Source organism: Phalangium opilio, unplaced genomic scaffold (genome assembly GCF_054372755.1).
Source record: "Phalangium opilio isolate 3A_F unplaced genomic scaffold, DU_Popi_V2 ptg000089l_1, whole genome shotgun sequence".
NCBI lineage: Eukaryota > Metazoa > Arthropoda > Arachnida > Opiliones > Phalangiidae > Phalangium > Phalangium opilio.
This window is the reverse complement of record NW_028324194.1, coordinates 2,076,946-2,093,839: the sequence shown is the minus strand read 5'-3', so window position 1 is coordinate 2,093,839 and position 16,894 is coordinate 2,076,946. Positions and strand designations below refer to the sequence as shown.

The window sequence follows — 16,894 nt, the reverse complement described above, 5'->3', positions numbered from 1 at the left end:
TTTGACTGCATTTGTGTTCAAAACAAAACGGATAAAACGACGGAGGCGAGATTCGAACTCGCGCGGGCAGAGCCCAATGGAATAGCAGTCCATCGCCTTAACCCCTCGGCCATCCCTTCCTCGATTTAACCGAGTTTAATCATTTTGACTGCATTTGTGTTCAAAACAAAACGGATAAAACGACGGAGGCGAGATTCGAACTCGCGCGGGCAGAGCCCAATGGATTAGCAGTCCATCGCCTTTATCACTCGGCCACCCCGTCCTTGATTTAAAACTGGTTTAATTATTTTGCCTGAATTTGTGATTATAACAATCCGGTTAAAACGACGGAGGCGAGATTCGAACTCGCGTGTTTAGAGCCCAATATATCAGCATTCCATCGCCTTAACCACTCGGCCATCCCTTCCGGGATTTAAAGGAGTTAAATCATTTTGACTGCATTTGTGTTCAAAACAAAACGGATAAAACGACTGAGGCGAGATTCGAACTCGCGCGGGCAGAGCCCAATGGATTAGCAGTCCATCGCCTTTATCACTCGGCCACCCCGTCCTTGATTTAAAACTGGTTTAATTATTTTGCCTGAATTTGTGATTATAACAATCCGGTTAAAACGACGGAGGCGAGATTCGAACTCGTGTGTTTAGAGCCCAATGTATCAGCATTCCATCGCCTTAACCACTCGGCCATCCCTTCCGGGATTTAAAGGAGTTAAATCATTTTGAGTGCATTTGTGTTCAAAACAAAACGGATAAAACGACGGAGGCGAGATTCGAACTCGCGCGGGCAGAGCCCGATGGATTAGCAGTCCATCGCCTTTATCACTCGGCCACCCCGTCCTTGATTTAAAACTGGTTTAATTATTTTGCCTGAATTTGTGATTATAACAATCCGGTTAAAACGACGGAGGCGAGATTCGAACTCGTGTGTTTAGAGCCCAATGTATCAGCATTCCATCGCCTTAACCACTCGGCCATCCCTTCCGGGATTTAAAGGAGTTAAATCATTTTGAGTGCATTTGTGTTCAAAACAAAACGGATAAAACGACGGAGGCGAGATTCGAACTCGCGCGGGCAGAGCCCAATGGATTAGCAGTCCATCGCCTTAACCACCCTGTCCTCGATTTAAAACTGGTTCAATTATTTTGCCTGAATTTGTGATTATAACAATCCGGTTAAAACGACGGAGGCGAGATTCGAACTCGCGTGTTTAGAGCCCAATATATCAGCATTCCATCGCCTTAACCACTCGGCCATCCCTTCCGGGATTTAAAGGAGTTAAATCATTTTGACTGCATTTGTGTTCAAAACAAAACGGATAAAACGACTGAGGCGAGATTCGAACTCGCGCGGGCAGAGCCCAATGGATTAGCAGTCCATCGCCTTTATCACTCGGCCACCCCGTCCTTGATTTAAAACTGGTTTAATTATTTTGCCTGAATTTGTGATTATAACAATCCGGTTAAAACGACGGAGGCGAGATTCGAACTCGTGTGTTTAGAGCCCAATGTATCAGCATTCCATCGCCTTAACCACTCGGCCATCCCTTCCGGGATTTAAAGGAGTTAAATCATTTTGAGTGCATTTGTGTTCAAAACAAAACGGATAAAACGACGGAGGCGAGATTCGAACTCGCGCGGGCAGAGCCCAATGGATTAGCAGTCCATCGCCTTTATCACTCGGCCACCCCGTCCTTGATTTAAAACTGGTTTAATTATTTTGCCTGAATTTGTGATTATAACAATCCGGTTAAAACGACGGAGGCGAGATTCGAACTCGCGTGTTTAGAGCCCAATATATCAGCATTCCATCGCCTTAACCACTCGGCCATCCCTTCCGGGATTTAAAGGAGTTAAATCATTTTGACTGCATTTGAGTTCAAAACAAAACGGATAAAACGACTGAGGCGAGATTCGAACTCGCGCGGGCAGAGCCCAATGGATTAGCAGTCCATCGCCTTTATCACTCGGCCACCCCGTCCTTGATTTAAAACTGGTTTAATTATTTTGCCTGAATTTGTGATTATAACAATCCGGTTAAAACGACGGAGGCGAGATTCGAACTCGTGTGTTTAGAGCCCAATGTATCAGCATTCCATCGCCTTAACCACTCGGCCATCCCTTCCGGGATTTAAAGGAGTTAAATCATTTTGAGTGCATTTGTGTTCAAAACAAAACGGATAAAACGACGGAGGCGAGATTCGAACTCGCGCGGGCAGAGCCCGATGGATTAGCAGTCCATCGCCTTTATCACTCGGCCACCCCGTCCTTGATTTAAAACTGGTTTAATTATTTTGCCTGAATTTGTGATTATAACAATCCGGTTAAAACGACGGAGGCGAGATTCGAACTCGTGTGTTTAGAGCCCAATGTATCAGCATTCCATCGCCTTAACCACTCGGCCATCCCTTCCGGGATTTAAAGGAGTTAAATCATTTTGACTGCATTTGTGTTCAAAACAAAACGGATAAAACGACGGAGGCGAGATTCGAACTCGCGCGGGCAGAGCCCAATGGAATAGCAGTCCATCGCCTTAACCCCTCGGCCATCCCTTCCTCGATTTAACCGAGTTTAATCATTTTGACTGCATTTGTGTTCAAAACAAAACGGATAAAACGACGGAGGCGAGATTCGAACTCGCGCGGGCAGAGCCCAATGGATTAGCAGTCCATCGCCTTTATCACTCGGCCACCCCGTCCTTGATTTAAAACTGGTTTAATTATTTTGCCTGAATTTGTGATTATAACAATCCGGTTAAAACGACGGAGGCGAGATTCGAACTCGTGTGTTTAGAGCCCAATGTATCAGCATTCCATCGCCTTAACCACTCGGCCATCCCTTCCGGGATTTAAAGGAGTTAAATCATTTTGAGTGCATTTGTGTTCAAAACAAAACGGATAAAACGACGGAGGCGAGATTCGAACTCGCGCGGGCAGAGCCCGATGGATTAGCAGTCCATCGCCTTTATCACTCGGCCACCCCGTCCTTGATTTAAAACTGGTTTAATTATTTTGCCTGAATTTGTGATTATAACAATCCGGTTAAAACGACGGAGGCGAGATTCGAACTCGTGTGTTTAGAGCCCAATGTATCAGCATTCCATCGCCTTAACCACTCGGCCATCCCTTCCGGGATTTAAAGGAGTTAAATCATTTTGAGTGCATTTGTGTTCAAAACAAAACGGATAAAACGACGGAGGCGAGATTCGAACTCGCGCGGGCAGAGCCCAATGGATTAGCAGTCCATCGCCTTAACCACCCTGTCCTCGATTTAAAACTGGTTCAATTATTTTGCCTGAATTTGTGATTAAAACAATCCGATTAAAACGACTGAGGCGAGATTCGAACTCGCGCGGGCAGAGCCCAATGGATTAGCAGTCCATCGCCTTTATCACTCGGCCACCCCGTCCTTGATTTAAAACTGGTTTAATTATTTTGCCTGAATTTGTGATTATAACAATCCGGTTAAAACGACGGAAGCGAGATTCGAACTCGCGTGTTTTGAGCCCAATGTATCAGTATTCCATCGCCTTAACCACTCGGCCATCCCTTCCGGGATTTAAAGGAGTTAAATCATTTTGACTGCATTTGTGTTCAAAACAAAACGGATAAAACGACGGAGGCGAGATTCGAACTCGCGCGGGCAGAGCCCAATGTATTAGCAGTCCATCGCCTTAACCACTCGGCCACCCCGTCCTTGATTTAAAACTGGTTTAATTATTTTGCCTGAATTTGTGATTAAAACAATCCGGTTAAAACGACGGAGTCGAGATTCGAACTCGCGTGTTTAGAGTCCAATGTATCAGCATTCCATCGCCTTAACCACTCGGCCATCCCTTCCGGGATGGAAAGGAGTTAAATCATTTTGAGTGCATTTGTGTTCAAAACAAAACGGATAAAACGACGGAGGCGAGATTCGAACTCGCGCGGGCAGAGCCCAATGTATCAGCATTCCATCGCCTTAACCACTCGGCCATCCCTTCCGGGATTTAAAGGAGTTAAATCATTTTGAGTGCATTTGTGTTCAAAACAAAACGGATAAAACGACGGAGGCGAGATTCGAACTCGCGCGGGCAGAGCTTAATGGATTAGCAGTCCATCGCCTTAACCACCCTGTCCTCGATTTAAAACTGGTTCAATTATTTTGCCTGAATTTGTGATTAAAACAATCCGATTAAAACGACTGAGGCGAGATTCGAACTCGCGCGGGCAGATCCCAATGGATTAGCAGTCCATCGCCTTTATCACTCGGCCACCCCGTCCTTGATTTAAAACTGGTTTAATTATTTTGCCTGAATTTGTGATTAAAACAATCCGGTTAAAACGACGGAGTCGAGATTCGAACTCGCGTGTTTAGAGTCCAATGTATCAGCATTCCATCGCCTTAACCACTCGGCCATCCCTTCCGGGATGGAAAGGAGTTAAATCATTTTGAGTGCATTTGTGTTCAAAACAAAACGGATAAAACGACGGAGGCGAGATTCGAACTCGCGCGGGCAGAGCCCAATGTATCAGCATTCCATCGCCTTAACCACTCGGCCATCCCTTCCGGGATTTGAAGGAGTTAAATCATTTTGACTGCATTTGTGTTCAAAACAAAACGGATAAAACGACGGAGGCGAGATTCGAAATCGCGCGGGCAGAGCCCAATGGATTAGCAGTCCATCGCCTTAACCACCCTGTCCTCGATTTAAAACTGGTTCTATTATTTTGCCTGAATTTGTGATTAAAACAATCCGGTTAAAACGACGGAGGCGAGATTCGAACTCGCGCGGGCAGAGCCCAATGGATTAGCAGTCCAACGCCTTAACCATCCGGTCCTCGATTTAAAACTGGTTTAATTATTTTGCCTGAATTTGTGATTAAAACAATCCGGTTAAAACGACGGAGGCGAGATTCGAACTCGCGTGTTTAGGGCCCAATGTATTAGCAATCCATCGCCTTAACAACTCGGCCATCCCTTCCGATATTAAAACGAGTTAAATCATTTTGACTGCATTTGTGTTCAAAACAAAACGGATAAAACGACGGAGGCGAGATTCGAACTCGCGCGGGCAGAGCCCAATGGATTAGCAGTCCATCGCCTTAACCACCCTGTCCTCGATTTAAAACTGGTTCAATTATTTTGCCTGAATTTGTGATTAAAACAATCCGATTAAAACGACTGAGGCGAGATTCGAACTCGCGCGGGCAGATCCCAATGGATTAGCAGTCCATCGCCTTTATCACTCGGCCACCCCGTCCTTGATTTAAAACTGGTTTAATTATTTTGCCTGAATTTGTGATTATAACAATCCGGTTAAAACGACGGAGGCGAGATTCGAACTCGCGTGTTTAGAGCCCAATGTATCAGCATTCCATCGCCTTAACCACTCGGCCATCCCTTCCGGGATTTGAAGGAGTTAAATCATTTTGACTGCATTTGTGTTCAAAACAAAACGGATAAAACGACGGAGGCGAGATTCGAACTCGCGCGGGCAGAGCCCAATGGATTAGCAGTCCATCGCCTTAACCACCCTGTCCTCGATTTAAAACTGGTTCTATTATTTTGCCTGAATTTGTGATTAAAACAATCCGGTTAAAACGACGGAGGCGAGATTCGAACTCGCGCGGGCAGAGCCCAATGGATTAGCAGTCCAACGCCTTAACCATCCGGTCCTCGATTTAAAACTGGTTTAATTATTTTGCCTGAATTTGTGATTAAAACAATCCGGTTAAAACGACGGAGGCGAGATTCGAACTCGCGTGTTTAGGGCCCAATGTATTAGCAATCCATCGCCTTAACAACTCGGCCATCCCTTCCGATATTAAAACGAGTTAAATCATTTTGACTGCATTTGTGTTCAAAACAAAGCGGATAAAACGACGGAGGCGAGATTCGAACTCGCGCGGGCAGAGCCCAATGGATTAGCAGTCCATCGCCTTAACCACTCGGCCACCCCGTCCTCGATTTAAAACTGGTTTAATTATTTTGCCTGAATTTGTGATTAAAACAATCCGGTTAAAACGACGTAGGCGAGATTCGAACTCGCGTGTTAAGAGCCCAATGTATCAGCAATCCATCGCCTTAACCACTCGGAAATCCCTTCCGCGATTTAAACCAGTTTAATCATTTTGGCTGCATTTGTGTTCAAAACAAAACAGATAAAACGACGGAGGCGAGATTCGAACTCGCGCGGGCAGAGCCCAATGGAATAGCAGTTCATCGCCTTAACCCCTCGGCCATCCCTTCCTCGATTTAACCGAGTTTAATCATTTTGACTGCATTTGTGTTCAAAACAAAACGGATAAAACGACGGAGGCGAGATTCGAACTCGCGCGGGCAGAGCCCAATGGATTAGCAGTCCATCGCCTTTATCACTCGGCCACCCCGTCCTTGATTTAAAACTGGTTTAATTATTTTGCCTGAATTTGTGATTATAACAATCCGGTTAAAACGACGGAGGCGAGATTCGAACTCGTGTGTTTAGAGCCCAATGTATCAGCATTCCATCGCCTTAACCACTCGGCCATCCCTTCCGGGATTTAAAGGAGTTAAATCATTTTGAGTGCATTTGTGTTCAAAACAAAACGGATAAAACGACGGAGGCGAGATTCGAACTCGCGCGGGCAGAGCCCGATGGATTAGCAGTCCATCGCCTTTATCACTCGGCCACCCCGTCCTTGATTTAAAACTAGTTTAATTATTTTGCCTGAATTTGTGATTATAACAATCCGGTTAAAACGACGGAGGCGAGATTCGAACTCGTGTGTTTAGAGCCCAATGTATCAGCATTCCATCGCCTTAACCACTCGGCCATCCCTTCCGGGATTTAAAGGAGTTAAATCATTTTGAGTGCATTTGTGTTCAAAACAAAACGGATAAAACGACGGAGGCGAGATTCGAACTCGCGCGGGCAGAGCCCAATGGATTAGCAGTCCATCGCCTTAACCACCCTGTCCTCGATTTAAAACTGGTTCAATTATTTTGCCTGAATTTGTGATTAAAACAATCCGATTAAAACGACTGAGGCGAGATTCGAACTCGCGCGGGCAGAGCCCAATGGATTAGCAGTCCATCGCCTTTATCACTCGGCCACCCCGTCCTTGATTTAAAACTGGTTTAATTATTTTGCCTGAATTTGTGATTATAACAATCCGGTTAAAACGACGGAAGCGAGATTCGAACTCGCGTGTTTTGAGCCCAATGTATCAGTATTCCATCGCCTTAACCACTCGGCCATCCCTTCCGGGATTTAAAGGAGTTAAATCATTTTGACTGCATTTGTGTTCAAAACAAAACGGATAAAACGACGGAGGCGAGATTCGAACTCGCGCGGGCAGAGCCCAATGTATTAGCAGTCCATCGCCTTAACCACTCGGCCACCCCGTCCTTGATTTAAAACTGGTTTAATTATTTTGCCTGAATTTGTGATTAAAACAATCCGGTTAAAACGACGGAGTCGAGATTCGAACTCGCGTGTTTAGAGTCCAATGTATCAGCATTCCATCGCCTTAACCACTCGGCCATCCCTTCCGGGATTTAAAGGAGTTAAATCATTTTGAGTGCATTTGTGTTCAAAAAAAAACGGATAAAACGACGGAGGCGAGATTCGAACTCGCGCGGGCAGAGCCCAATGGATTAGCAGTCCATCGCCTTAACAACCCTGTCCTCGATTTAAAACTGGTTCAATTATTTTGCCTGAATTTGTGATTAAAACAATCCGATTAAAACGACTGAGGCGAGATTCGAACTCGCGCGGGCAGAGCCCAATGGATTAGCAGTCCAACGCCTTAACCATCCTGTCCTCGATTTAAAACTTGTTTAATTATTTTGCCTGAATTTGTGATTAAAACAATCCGGTTAAAACGAGGGAGGCGAGATTCGAACTCGCGTGTTCAGGGCCCAATGTATTAGCAATCCATCGCCTTAACAACTCGGCCATCCCTTCCGATATTAAAACGAGTTAAATCATTTTGACTGCATTTGTGTTCAAAACAAAACGGATAAAACGACGGAGGCGAGATTCGAACTCGCGCGGGCCGAGCCCAATGGATTAGCAGTCCATCGCCTTAACCACTCGGCCACCCCGTCCTCGATTTAAAACTGGTTTAATTATTTTGCCTGAATTTGTGATTAAAACAATCCGGTTAAAACGACGTAGGCGAGATTCGAACTCGCGTGTTAAGAGCCCAATGTATCAGCAATCCATCGCCTTAACCACTCGGAAATCCCTTCCGCGATTTAAACGAGTTTAATCATTTTGGCTGCATTTGTGTTCAAAACAAAACAGATAAAACGACGGAGGCGAGATTCGAACTCGCGCGGGCAGAGCCCAATGGAGTAGCAGTCCATCGCCTTAACCACTCGGCCACCCCGTCCTTGATTTAAAACTGGTTTAATTATTTTGCCTGAATTTGTGATTAAAACAATCCGGTTAAAACGACGGAGGCGAGATTCGAACTCGCGTGTTTAGAGCCCAATGTATCAGCATTCCATCGCCTTAACCACTCGGCCACCCCTTCCGGGTTTTAAAGGAGTTAAATCATTTTGACTGCATTTGTGTTCAAAACAAAACGGATAAAACGACGGAGGCGAGATTCGAACTCGCGCGGGCAGAGCCCAATGTATCAGCATTCCATCGCCTTAACCACTCGGCCATCCCTTCCGGGATTTAAAGGAGTTAAATCATTTTGAGTGCATTTGTGTTCAAAACAAAACGGATAAAACGACGGAGGCGAGATTCGAACTCACGCGGGCAGAGCTTAATGGATTAGCAGTCCATCGCCTTAACCACCCTGTCCTCGATTTAAAACTGGTTCAATTATTTTGCCTGAATTTGTGATTAAAACAATCCGATTAAAACGACTGAGGCGAGATTCGAACTCGCGCGGGCATATCCCAATGGATTAGCAGTCCATCGCCTTTATCACTCGGCCACCCCGTCCTTGATTTAAAACTGGTTTAATTATTTTGCCTGAATTTGTGATTATAACAATCCGGTTAAAACGACGGAGGCGAGATTCGAACTCACGTGTTTAGAGCCCAATGTATCAGCTTTCCATCGCCTTAACCACTCGGCCATCCCTTCCGGGATTTGAAGGAGTTAAATCATTTTGACTGCATTTGTGTTCAAAACAAAACGGATAAAACGACGGAGGCGAGATTCGAACTCGCGCGGGCAGAGCCCAATGGATTAGCAGTCCATCGCCTTAACCACCCTGTCCTCGATTTAAAACTGGTTCTATTATTTTGCCTGAATTTGTGATTAAAACAATCCGGTTAAAACGACGGAGGCGAGATTCGAACTCGCGCGGGCAGAGCCCAATGGATTAGCAGTCCAGCGCCTTAACCATCCGGTCCTCGATTTAAAACTGGTTTAATTATTTTGCCTGAATTTGTGATTAAAACAATCCGGTTAAAACGACGGAGGCGAGATTCGAACTCGCGTGTTTAGGGCCCAATGTATTAGCAATCCATCGCCTTAACAACTCGGCCATCCCTTCCGATATTAAAACGAGTTAAATCATTTTGACTGCATTTGTGTTCAAAACAAAACGGATAAAACGACGGAGGCGAGATTCGAACTCGCGCGGGCAGAGCCCAATGTATTAGCAGTCCATCGCCTTAACCACTCGGCCACCCCGTCCTTGATTTAAAACTGGTTTAATTATTTTGCCTGAATTTGTGATTAAAACAATCCGGTTAAAACGACGGAGTCGAGATTCGAACTCGCGTGTTTAGAGTCCAATGTATCAGCATTCCATCGCCTTAACCACTCGGCCATCCCTTCCGGGATTTAAAGGAGTTAAATCATTTTGAGTGCATTTGTGTTCAAAACAAAACGGATAAAACGACGGAGGCGAGATTCGAACTCGCGCGGGCAGAGCCCAATGGATTAGCAGTCCATCGCCTTAACCACCCTGTCCTCGATTTAAAACTGGTTCAATTATTTTGCCTGAATTTGTGATTAAAACCATCCGATTAAAACGACTGAGGCGAGATTCGAACTCGCGCGGGCAGAGCCCAATGGATTAGCAGTCCATCGCCTTTATCACTCGGCCACCCCGTCCTTGATTTAAAACTGGTTTAATTATTTTGCCTGAATTTGTGATTATAACAATCCGGTTAAAACGACGGAAGCGAGATTCGAACTCGCGTGTTTTGAGCCCAATGTATCAGTATTCCATCGCCTTAACCACTCGGCCATCCCTTCCGGGATTTAAAGGAGCTAAATCATTTTGACTGCATTTGTGTTCAAAACAAAACGGATAAAACGACGGAGGCGAGATTCGAACTCGCGCGGGCAGAGCCCAATGTATTAGCAGTCCATCGCCTTAACCACTCGGCCACCCCGTCCTTGATTTAAAACTGGTTTAATTATTTTGCCTGAATTTGTGATTAAAACAATCCGGTTAAAACGACGGAGGCGAGATTCGAACACGCGTGTTTAGGGCCCAATGTATTAGCAATCCATCGCCTTAACAACTCGGCCATCCCTTCCGATATTAAAACGAGTTATATCATTTTGACTGCATTTGTGTTCAAAACAAAACGGATAAAACGACGGAGGCAAGATTCGAACTCGCGCGGGCAGAGCCCGATGGATTAGCAGTCCAACGCCTTAACCATCCTGTCCTCGATTTAAAACTGGTTTAATTATTTTGCCTGAATTTGAGATTAAAACAATCCAGTTAAAACGAGGGAGGCGAGATTCGAACACGCGTGTTTAGGGCCCAATGTATTAGCAATCCATCGCCTTAACAACTCGGCCATCCCTTCCGATATTAAAACGAGTTAAATCATTTTGACTGCATTTGTGTTCAAAACAAAACGGATAAAACGACGGAGGCGAGATTCGAACTTGCGCGGGCAGAGCCCGATGGATTAGCAGTCCAACGCCTTAACCATCCTGTCCTCGATTTAAAACTGGATTAATTATTTTGCCTGAATTTGAGATTAAAAGAATCCGGTTAAAACGAGGGAGGCGAGATTCGAACTCGCGTGTTTATGGCCCAATGTATTAGCAATCCATCGCCTTAACAACTCGGCCATCCCTTCCGATATTAAAACGAGTTAAATCATTTTGACTGCATTTGTGTTCAAAACAAAACGGATAAAACGACGGAGGCGAGATTCGAACTCGCGCGGGCAGAGCCCAATGGATAAGAAGTCCATCGCCTTAACCACTCGGCCAACCCGTCCTTGATTTAAAACTGGTTTAATTATTTTCCTGAATTTGTGATTAAAACAATCCGGTTAAAACGACGGAGGCGAGATTCGAACTCGCGTGTTTATAGCCCAATGTATCAGCATTCGCTTCCGGGATTTAAAGGAGTTAAATCATTTTGACTGCATTTGTGTTCAAAACAAAACGGATAAAACGACGGAGGCGAGATTCGAACTTGCGCGGGCAGAGCCCAATGGATTAGCAGTCAATCGCCTTAACCACCCTGTCCTCGATTTAAAACTGGTTCTATTATTTTGCCTGAATTTGTGATTAAAACAATCCGGTTAAAACGACGGAGGCGAGATTCGAACTCGCGCGGGCAGAGCCCAATGGATTAGCAGTCCATCGCCTTAACCACCCTGTCCTCGATTTAAAACTGGTTCAATTATTTTGCCTGAATTTGTGATTAAAACAATCCGATTAAAACGACGGAGGCGAGATTCGAACTCGCGCGGGCAGAGCCCAATGGACTAGCAGTCCAACGCCTTAACCATCCTGTCCTCGATTTAAAACTGGTTTAATTATTTTGCCTGAATTTGTGATTAAAACAATCCGGTTAAAACGAGGGAGGCGAGATTCGAACACGCGTGTTTAGGGCCCAATGTATTAGCAATCCATCGCCTTAACAACTCGGCCATCCCTTCCGATATTAAAACGAGTTAAATCATTTTGACTGCATTTGTGTTCAAAACAAAACGGATAAAACGACGGAGGCAAGATTCGAACTCGCGCGGGCAGAGCCCAATGGATTAGCAGTCCATCGCCTTAACCACTCGGCCACCCCGTCCTTGATTTAAAACTGGTTTAATTATTTTGCCTGAATTTGTGATTAAAACAATCCGGTTAAAACGACGGAGGCGCGATTCGAACTCGCGTGTTTAGAGCCCAATGTATCAGCATTCCATCGCCTTAACCACTCGGCCATCCCTTCCGGGATTTAAAGGAGTTAAATCATTTTGACTGCATTTGTGTTCAAAACAAAACGGATAAAACAACGGAGGCGAGATTCGAACTCGCGCGGGCAGAGCCCAATGGATTAGCAGTCCGTCGCCTTAAGCACCCTGTCCTCGATTTTAAACTGGTTCTATTATTTTGCCTGAATTTGTGATTAAAACAATCCGGTTAAAACGACGGAGGCGAGATTCGAACTCGCGCGGGCAGAGCCCAATGGATTTGCAGTCCAACTCCTTAACCATCCTGTCCTCGATTTAAAACTGGTTAAAATATTTTGCCTGAATTTGTGATTAAAACAATCCAGTTAAAACGACGGAGGCGAGATTCGAACTCGCGTGTTTAGGGCCCAATGTATTAGCAATCCATCGCCTTAACAACTCGGCCATCCCTTCCGATATTAAAACGAGTTAAATCATTTTGACTGCATTTGTGTTCAAAACAAAACGGATAAAACGACGGAGGCGAGATTCGAACTCGCGCGGGCAGAGCCCATTGGATTAGCAGTCCATCGCCTTAACCACTCGGCCACCCCGTCCTTGATTTAAAACTGGTTTAATTATTTTACCTGAATTTGTGATTAAAACAATCCGGTTAAAACGACGGAGGCGAGATTCGAACTCGCGTGTTTAGAGCCCAATGTATCAGCATTCCATCGCCTTAACCACTCGGCCATCCCATCCGGGATTTAAAGGAGTTAAATCATTTTGACTGCATTTGTGTTCAAAACACAACGGATAAAACGACGGAGGCGAGATTCGAACTCGCGCGGGAAGAGCCCAATGGATTAGCAGTCCATCGCCTTAACCACACTGTCCTCGATTTAAAACTGGTTCCATTATTTTGCCTGAATTTGTGATTAAAACAATCCGGTTAAAACGACGGAGGCGAGATTCGTACTCGCGTGGGCAGAGCCCAATGGATAAGCAGTCCATCGCCTCGGCCACCCCGTCCTTGATTTAAAACTGGTTTAATTATTTTGCCTGAATTTGTGATGAAAACAATCCGGTTAAAACGACGTAGGCGAGATTCAAACTCGCGTGTTTAGAGCCCAATGAATTAGCAATCCATCGCCTTAACCACTCGGCCATCCCTTCCTCGATTTAACCGAGTTTAATCATTTTGACTGCTTTTTCGTTCAAAACAAAACGGATAAAACGACGGAGGCGAGATTCGAACTCGCGCGGGCAGAGCCCAATGGATTAGCAGTCCATCGCCTTAACCACCCTGTCCTCGATTTAAAACTGGTTCTATTATTTTGCCTGAATTTGTGATTAAAATAATCCGGTTAAAACGACGGAGGCGAGATTCAAACTCGCGCGGGCAGAGCCCAATGGATTAGCAGTCCAACTCCTTAACCATCCTGTCCTCGATTTAAAACTGGTTTAATTATTTTGCCTGAATTTGTGATTAAAACAATCCGGTTAAAACGACGGAGGCGAGATTCGAACTCGCGTGTTTAGAGCCCAATGTATCAGCATTCCATCGCCTTAACCACTCGGCCATCCCTTCCGGGATTTAAAGGAGTTAAATCATTTTGACTGCATTTGTGTTCAAAACAAAACGGATAAAACGACGGAGGCGAGATTCGAACTCGCGCGGGCAGAGCCCAATGGATTAGCAGTCCAACTCCTTAACCATCCTGTCCTCGATTTAAAACTGGTTTAATTATTTTGCCTGAATTTGTGATTAAAACAATCCGGTTAAAACGACGGAGGCGAGATTCGAACTCGCGTGTTTAGGGCCCAATGTATTAGCAATCCATCGCCTTAACAACTCGGCCATCCCTTCCGATATTAAAACGAGTTAAATCATTTTGACTGCATTTGTGTTCAAAACAAAACGGATAAAACGACGGAGGCGAGATTCGAACTCGCGCGGGCAGAGCCCAATGGATTAGCAGTCCATCGCCTCGGCCACCCCGTCCATGATTTAAAACTGGTTTAATTATTTATCCTGAATTTGTGATTAAAACAATCCGGTTAAAACGACGGAGGCGAGATTCGAACTCGCGTGTTTAGAGCCCAATGTATCAGCATTCCATCGCCTTAACCACTCGGCCATCCCTTCCGGGATTTAAAGGAGTTAAGTCATTTTGACTGCATTTGTGTTCAAAACAAAACGGATAAAACGACGGAGGCGAGATTCGAACTCGCGCTTGTAGAGCCCAATGGATTAGCAGTCCATCGCCTTAACCACCCTGTCCTCGATTTAAAACTGGTGCAATTTTTTTGCCTGAATTTGTGATTAAAACAATCCGATTAAAACGACGGAGGCGAGATTCGAACTCGCGCGGGCAGAGCCCAATGGATTAGCAGTCCATCGCCTTAACCACTCGGCCACCCCGTCCTTGATTTAAAACTGGTTTAATTATTTTGCCTGAATTTGTGATTAAAACAATCCGGTTAAAACGACGGAGGCGAGATTCGAACTCGCGTGTTTAGAGCCCAATGTATCAGCATTCCATCGCCTTAACCACTCGGCCATCCCTTCCGGGATTTAAAGGAGTTAAATCATTTTGACTGCATTTGTGTTCAAAACAAAACGGATAAAACGACGGAGGCGAGATTCGAACTCGCGCGGGCAGAGCCCAATGGATTAGCAGTCCATCGCCTTAACCACCCTGTCCTCGATTTAAAACTGGTTCAATTATTTTGCCTGAATTTGTGATTAAAACAATCCGATTAAAACGACGGAGGCGAGATTCGAACTCGCGCGGGCAGAGCCCAATGGACTAGCAGTCCAACGCCTTAACCATCCTGTCCTCGATTTAAAACTGGTTTAATTATTTTGCCTGAATTTGTGATTAAAACGATCCGGTTAAAACGAGGGAGGCGAGATTCGAACTCGCGTGTTTAGGGCCCAATGTATTAGCAATCCATCGCCTTAACAACTCGGCCATCCCTTCCGATATTTAAACGAGTTTAATCATTTTGACTGCATTTGTGTTCAAAACAAAACGGATAAAACGACGGAGGCGAGATTTGAACTCGCGCGGGCAGAGCCCAATGGATTAGCAGTCCATCGCCTTAACCACTCGGCCACCCCGTCCTTGATTTAAAACTGGTTTAATTATTTTACCTGAATTTGTGATTAAAACAATCCGGTTAAAACGACGTAGGCGAGATTCGAACTCGCGTGTTAAGAGCCCAATGTATCAGCAATCCATCGCCTTAACCACTCGGAAATCCCTTCCGCGATTTAAACGAGTTTAATGATTTTGGCTGCATTTGTGTTCAAAACAAAACAGATAAAACGACGGAGGCGAGATTCGAACTCGCGCGGGCAGAGCCCAATGGAATAGCAGTCCATCGCCTTAACCACGCCGTCCTCGATTTAAAACTGGATTAATTATTTTGCCTGAATTTGTGATTAAAACAATCCGGTTAAAACGACGTAGGCGAGATTCGAAATCGCGTGTTTAGGGCCCAATGTATCAGCATTCCATCGCCTTAACCACTCGTACATCCCTTCCGGGATTTAAAGGAGTTATGCCATTTTGACTGCATTTGTGTTAAAAACAAAACGGATAAAACGACGGAGGCGAGATTCGAACCCGCGCGGGCAGAGCCCAATGGATTAGCAGTCCATCGCATTAACCACCCTGTCCTCGATTTAAAACTGGTTCAATTATTTTGCCTGAATTTGTGATTAAAGCAATCCGATTAAAACGACGGAGGCGAGATTCGAACTCGCGCGGGCAGAGAACAATGGACTAGCAGTATAACGCCTTAACCATCCTGTCCTCGATTTAAAACTGGTTTAATTATTTTGGCTGAATTTGTGATTAAAACAATCCGGTTAAAACGAGGGAGGCGAGATTCGAACTCGCGTGTTTAGGGCCCAATGTATTAGCAATCCATCGCCTTAACAACTCGGCCACCCCTTCCGATATTAAAACGAGTTAAATCATTTTGACTGCATTTGTGTTCAAAACAAAACGGCTAAAACGACGGAGGCGAGATTCGAACTCGCGCGGGCAGAGCCCAATGGATTAGCAGTCCATCGCCTTAACCACTTGGCCACCCCGTCCTTGATTTAAAACTGGTTTAATTATTTTGCCTGAATTTGTGATTAAAACAATCCGGTTAAAACGACGGAGGCGAGATTCGAACTCGCGTGTTTAGGGCCCAATGTATAAGCAATCCATCGCCTTAACAACTCGGCCATCCCTTCCGATATTAAAACGAGTTAAATCATTTTGACTGCATTTGTGTTCAAAACAAAACGGATAAAACGACGGAGGCGAGATTCGACCTCGCGCGGGCAGAGCCCAATGGATTAGCAGTCCATCGCCTTAACCACTCGGCCACCCCGTCCTCGATTTAAAACTGGTTTAATTATTTTGCCTGAATTTGTGATTAAAACAATCCGGTTAAAACGACGTAGGCGAGATTCGAACTCGCGTGTTAAGAGCCCAATGTATCAGCAATCCATCGCCTTAACCACTCGGAAATCCGTTCCGCGATTTAAACGAGTTTAATTATTTTGGCTGCATTTGTGTTCAAAACAAAACAGATAAAACGACGGAGGCGAGATTCGAACTCGCGCGGGCAGAGCCCATTGGATTAGCAGTCCATCGCCTTAACCACTCGGCCACCCCGTCCTTGATTTAAAACTGGTTTAATTATTTTGCCTGAATTTGTGATTAAAACAATCCGGTTAAAACGACGGAGGCGAGATTCGAACTCGCGTGTTTAGAGCCCAATGTATCAGCATTCCATCGCCTTAACCACTCG

The 16,894-nt window shown here is 45.1% G+C and overlaps 35 non-coding genes across 35 annotated transcripts; all 35 read right to left on the bottom strand.

The window, feature by feature from the left end:
• Positions 1 to 37: 37 nt before the first annotated feature.
• Positions 38 to 119, bottom strand: TRNAS-GCU (transfer RNA serine (anticodon GCU)). The gene has a single exon. It is a non-coding gene; the product is annotated as a tRNA-Ser (tRNA).
• Positions 120 to 180: 61 nt separating this feature from the next.
• Positions 181 to 262, bottom strand: TRNAS-GCU (transfer RNA serine (anticodon GCU)). Its single transcript has one exon. It is a non-coding gene; the product is annotated as a tRNA-Ser (tRNA).
• Positions 263 to 467: 205 nt separating this feature from the next.
• Positions 468 to 549, bottom strand: TRNAS-GCU (transfer RNA serine (anticodon GCU)). The gene has a single exon. It is a non-coding gene; the product is annotated as a tRNA-Ser (tRNA).
• Positions 550 to 754: 205 nt separating this feature from the next.
• TRNAS-GCU (transfer RNA serine (anticodon GCU)) lies at positions 755 to 836 on the bottom strand. The gene has a single exon. It is a non-coding gene; the product is annotated as a tRNA-Ser (tRNA).
• A 484-nt stretch (positions 837 to 1,320) lies between these two features.
• Positions 1,321 to 1,402, bottom strand: TRNAS-GCU (transfer RNA serine (anticodon GCU)). Its single transcript has one exon. It is a non-coding gene; the product is annotated as a tRNA-Ser (tRNA).
• A 205-nt stretch (positions 1,403 to 1,607) lies between these two features.
• On the bottom strand, positions 1,608 to 1,689 carry TRNAS-GCU (transfer RNA serine (anticodon GCU)). The gene has a single exon. It is a non-coding gene; the product is annotated as a tRNA-Ser (tRNA).
• Positions 1,690 to 1,894: 205 nt separating this feature from the next.
• On the bottom strand, positions 1,895 to 1,976 carry TRNAS-GCU (transfer RNA serine (anticodon GCU)). Its single transcript has one exon. It is a non-coding gene; the product is annotated as a tRNA-Ser (tRNA).
• Positions 1,977 to 2,181: 205 nt separating this feature from the next.
• TRNAS-GCU (transfer RNA serine (anticodon GCU)) lies at positions 2,182 to 2,263 on the bottom strand. The gene has a single exon. It is a non-coding gene; the product is annotated as a tRNA-Ser (tRNA).
• Positions 2,264 to 2,468: 205 nt separating this feature from the next.
• Positions 2,469 to 2,550, bottom strand: TRNAS-GCU (transfer RNA serine (anticodon GCU)). Its single transcript has one exon. It is a non-coding gene; the product is annotated as a tRNA-Ser (tRNA).
• A 61-nt stretch (positions 2,551 to 2,611) lies between these two features.
• Positions 2,612 to 2,693, bottom strand: TRNAS-GCU (transfer RNA serine (anticodon GCU)). Its single transcript has one exon. It is a non-coding gene; the product is annotated as a tRNA-Ser (tRNA).
• A 205-nt stretch (positions 2,694 to 2,898) lies between these two features.
• On the bottom strand, positions 2,899 to 2,980 carry TRNAS-GCU (transfer RNA serine (anticodon GCU)). Its single transcript has one exon. It is a non-coding gene; the product is annotated as a tRNA-Ser (tRNA).
• Positions 2,981 to 3,321: 341 nt separating this feature from the next.
• Positions 3,322 to 3,403, bottom strand: TRNAS-GCU (transfer RNA serine (anticodon GCU)). The gene has a single exon. It is a non-coding gene; the product is annotated as a tRNA-Ser (tRNA).
• A 205-nt stretch (positions 3,404 to 3,608) lies between these two features.
• TRNAS-GCU (transfer RNA serine (anticodon GCU)) lies at positions 3,609 to 3,690 on the bottom strand. Its single transcript has one exon. It is a non-coding gene; the product is annotated as a tRNA-Ser (tRNA).
• Positions 3,691 to 4,174: 484 nt separating this feature from the next.
• TRNAS-GCU (transfer RNA serine (anticodon GCU)) lies at positions 4,175 to 4,256 on the bottom strand. Its single transcript has one exon. It is a non-coding gene; the product is annotated as a tRNA-Ser (tRNA).
• Positions 4,257 to 5,155: 899 nt separating this feature from the next.
• Positions 5,156 to 5,237, bottom strand: TRNAS-GCU (transfer RNA serine (anticodon GCU)). The gene has a single exon. It is a non-coding gene; the product is annotated as a tRNA-Ser (tRNA).
• Positions 5,238 to 5,857: 620 nt separating this feature from the next.
• On the bottom strand, positions 5,858 to 5,939 carry TRNAS-GCU (transfer RNA serine (anticodon GCU)). The gene has a single exon. It is a non-coding gene; the product is annotated as a tRNA-Ser (tRNA).
• A 205-nt stretch (positions 5,940 to 6,144) lies between these two features.
• Positions 6,145 to 6,226, bottom strand: TRNAS-GCU (transfer RNA serine (anticodon GCU)). The gene has a single exon. It is a non-coding gene; the product is annotated as a tRNA-Ser (tRNA).
• Positions 6,227 to 6,287: 61 nt separating this feature from the next.
• On the bottom strand, positions 6,288 to 6,369 carry TRNAS-GCU (transfer RNA serine (anticodon GCU)). The gene has a single exon. It is a non-coding gene; the product is annotated as a tRNA-Ser (tRNA).
• Positions 6,370 to 6,574: 205 nt separating this feature from the next.
• On the bottom strand, positions 6,575 to 6,656 carry TRNAS-GCU (transfer RNA serine (anticodon GCU)). Its single transcript has one exon. It is a non-coding gene; the product is annotated as a tRNA-Ser (tRNA).
• A 341-nt stretch (positions 6,657 to 6,997) lies between these two features.
• On the bottom strand, positions 6,998 to 7,079 carry TRNAS-GCU (transfer RNA serine (anticodon GCU)). The gene has a single exon. It is a non-coding gene; the product is annotated as a tRNA-Ser (tRNA).
• A 205-nt stretch (positions 7,080 to 7,284) lies between these two features.
• TRNAS-GCU (transfer RNA serine (anticodon GCU)) lies at positions 7,285 to 7,366 on the bottom strand. The gene has a single exon. It is a non-coding gene; the product is annotated as a tRNA-Ser (tRNA).
• A 620-nt stretch (positions 7,367 to 7,986) lies between these two features.
• Positions 7,987 to 8,068, bottom strand: TRNAS-GCU (transfer RNA serine (anticodon GCU)). The gene has a single exon. It is a non-coding gene; the product is annotated as a tRNA-Ser (tRNA).
• Positions 8,069 to 8,273: 205 nt separating this feature from the next.
• TRNAS-GCU (transfer RNA serine (anticodon GCU)) lies at positions 8,274 to 8,355 on the bottom strand. Its single transcript has one exon. It is a non-coding gene; the product is annotated as a tRNA-Ser (tRNA).
• Positions 8,356 to 8,839: 484 nt separating this feature from the next.
• Positions 8,840 to 8,921, bottom strand: TRNAS-GCU (transfer RNA serine (anticodon GCU)). The gene has a single exon. It is a non-coding gene; the product is annotated as a tRNA-Ser (tRNA).
• A 620-nt stretch (positions 8,922 to 9,541) lies between these two features.
• Positions 9,542 to 9,623, bottom strand: TRNAS-GCU (transfer RNA serine (anticodon GCU)). The gene has a single exon. It is a non-coding gene; the product is annotated as a tRNA-Ser (tRNA).
• A 341-nt stretch (positions 9,624 to 9,964) lies between these two features.
• TRNAS-GCU (transfer RNA serine (anticodon GCU)) lies at positions 9,965 to 10,046 on the bottom strand. The gene has a single exon. It is a non-coding gene; the product is annotated as a tRNA-Ser (tRNA).
• Positions 10,047 to 10,251: 205 nt separating this feature from the next.
• Positions 10,252 to 10,333, bottom strand: TRNAS-GCU (transfer RNA serine (anticodon GCU)). Its single transcript has one exon. It is a non-coding gene; the product is annotated as a tRNA-Ser (tRNA).
• A 763-nt stretch (positions 10,334 to 11,096) lies between these two features.
• Positions 11,097 to 11,178, bottom strand: TRNAR-UCU (transfer RNA arginine (anticodon UCU)). The gene has a single exon. It is a non-coding gene; the product is annotated as a tRNA-Arg (tRNA).
• A 731-nt stretch (positions 11,179 to 11,909) lies between these two features.
• TRNAS-GCU (transfer RNA serine (anticodon GCU)) lies at positions 11,910 to 11,991 on the bottom strand. Its single transcript has one exon. It is a non-coding gene; the product is annotated as a tRNA-Ser (tRNA).
• A 620-nt stretch (positions 11,992 to 12,611) lies between these two features.
• On the bottom strand, positions 12,612 to 12,693 carry TRNAS-GCU (transfer RNA serine (anticodon GCU)). Its single transcript has one exon. It is a non-coding gene; the product is annotated as a tRNA-Ser (tRNA).
• Positions 12,694 to 14,422: 1,729 nt separating this feature from the next.
• On the bottom strand, positions 14,423 to 14,504 carry TRNAS-GCU (transfer RNA serine (anticodon GCU)). Its single transcript has one exon. It is a non-coding gene; the product is annotated as a tRNA-Ser (tRNA).
• Positions 14,505 to 15,124: 620 nt separating this feature from the next.
• Positions 15,125 to 15,206, bottom strand: TRNAS-GCU (transfer RNA serine (anticodon GCU)). The gene has a single exon. It is a non-coding gene; the product is annotated as a tRNA-Ser (tRNA).
• An 899-nt stretch (positions 15,207 to 16,105) lies between these two features.
• Positions 16,106 to 16,187, bottom strand: TRNAS-GCU (transfer RNA serine (anticodon GCU)). Its single transcript has one exon. It is a non-coding gene; the product is annotated as a tRNA-Ser (tRNA).
• Positions 16,188 to 16,392: 205 nt separating this feature from the next.
• Positions 16,393 to 16,474, bottom strand: TRNAS-GCU (transfer RNA serine (anticodon GCU)). The gene has a single exon. It is a non-coding gene; the product is annotated as a tRNA-Ser (tRNA).
• A 205-nt stretch (positions 16,475 to 16,679) lies between these two features.
• On the bottom strand, positions 16,680 to 16,761 carry TRNAS-GCU (transfer RNA serine (anticodon GCU)). Its single transcript has one exon. It is a non-coding gene; the product is annotated as a tRNA-Ser (tRNA).
• Positions 16,762 to 16,894: the final 133 nt, after the last annotated feature.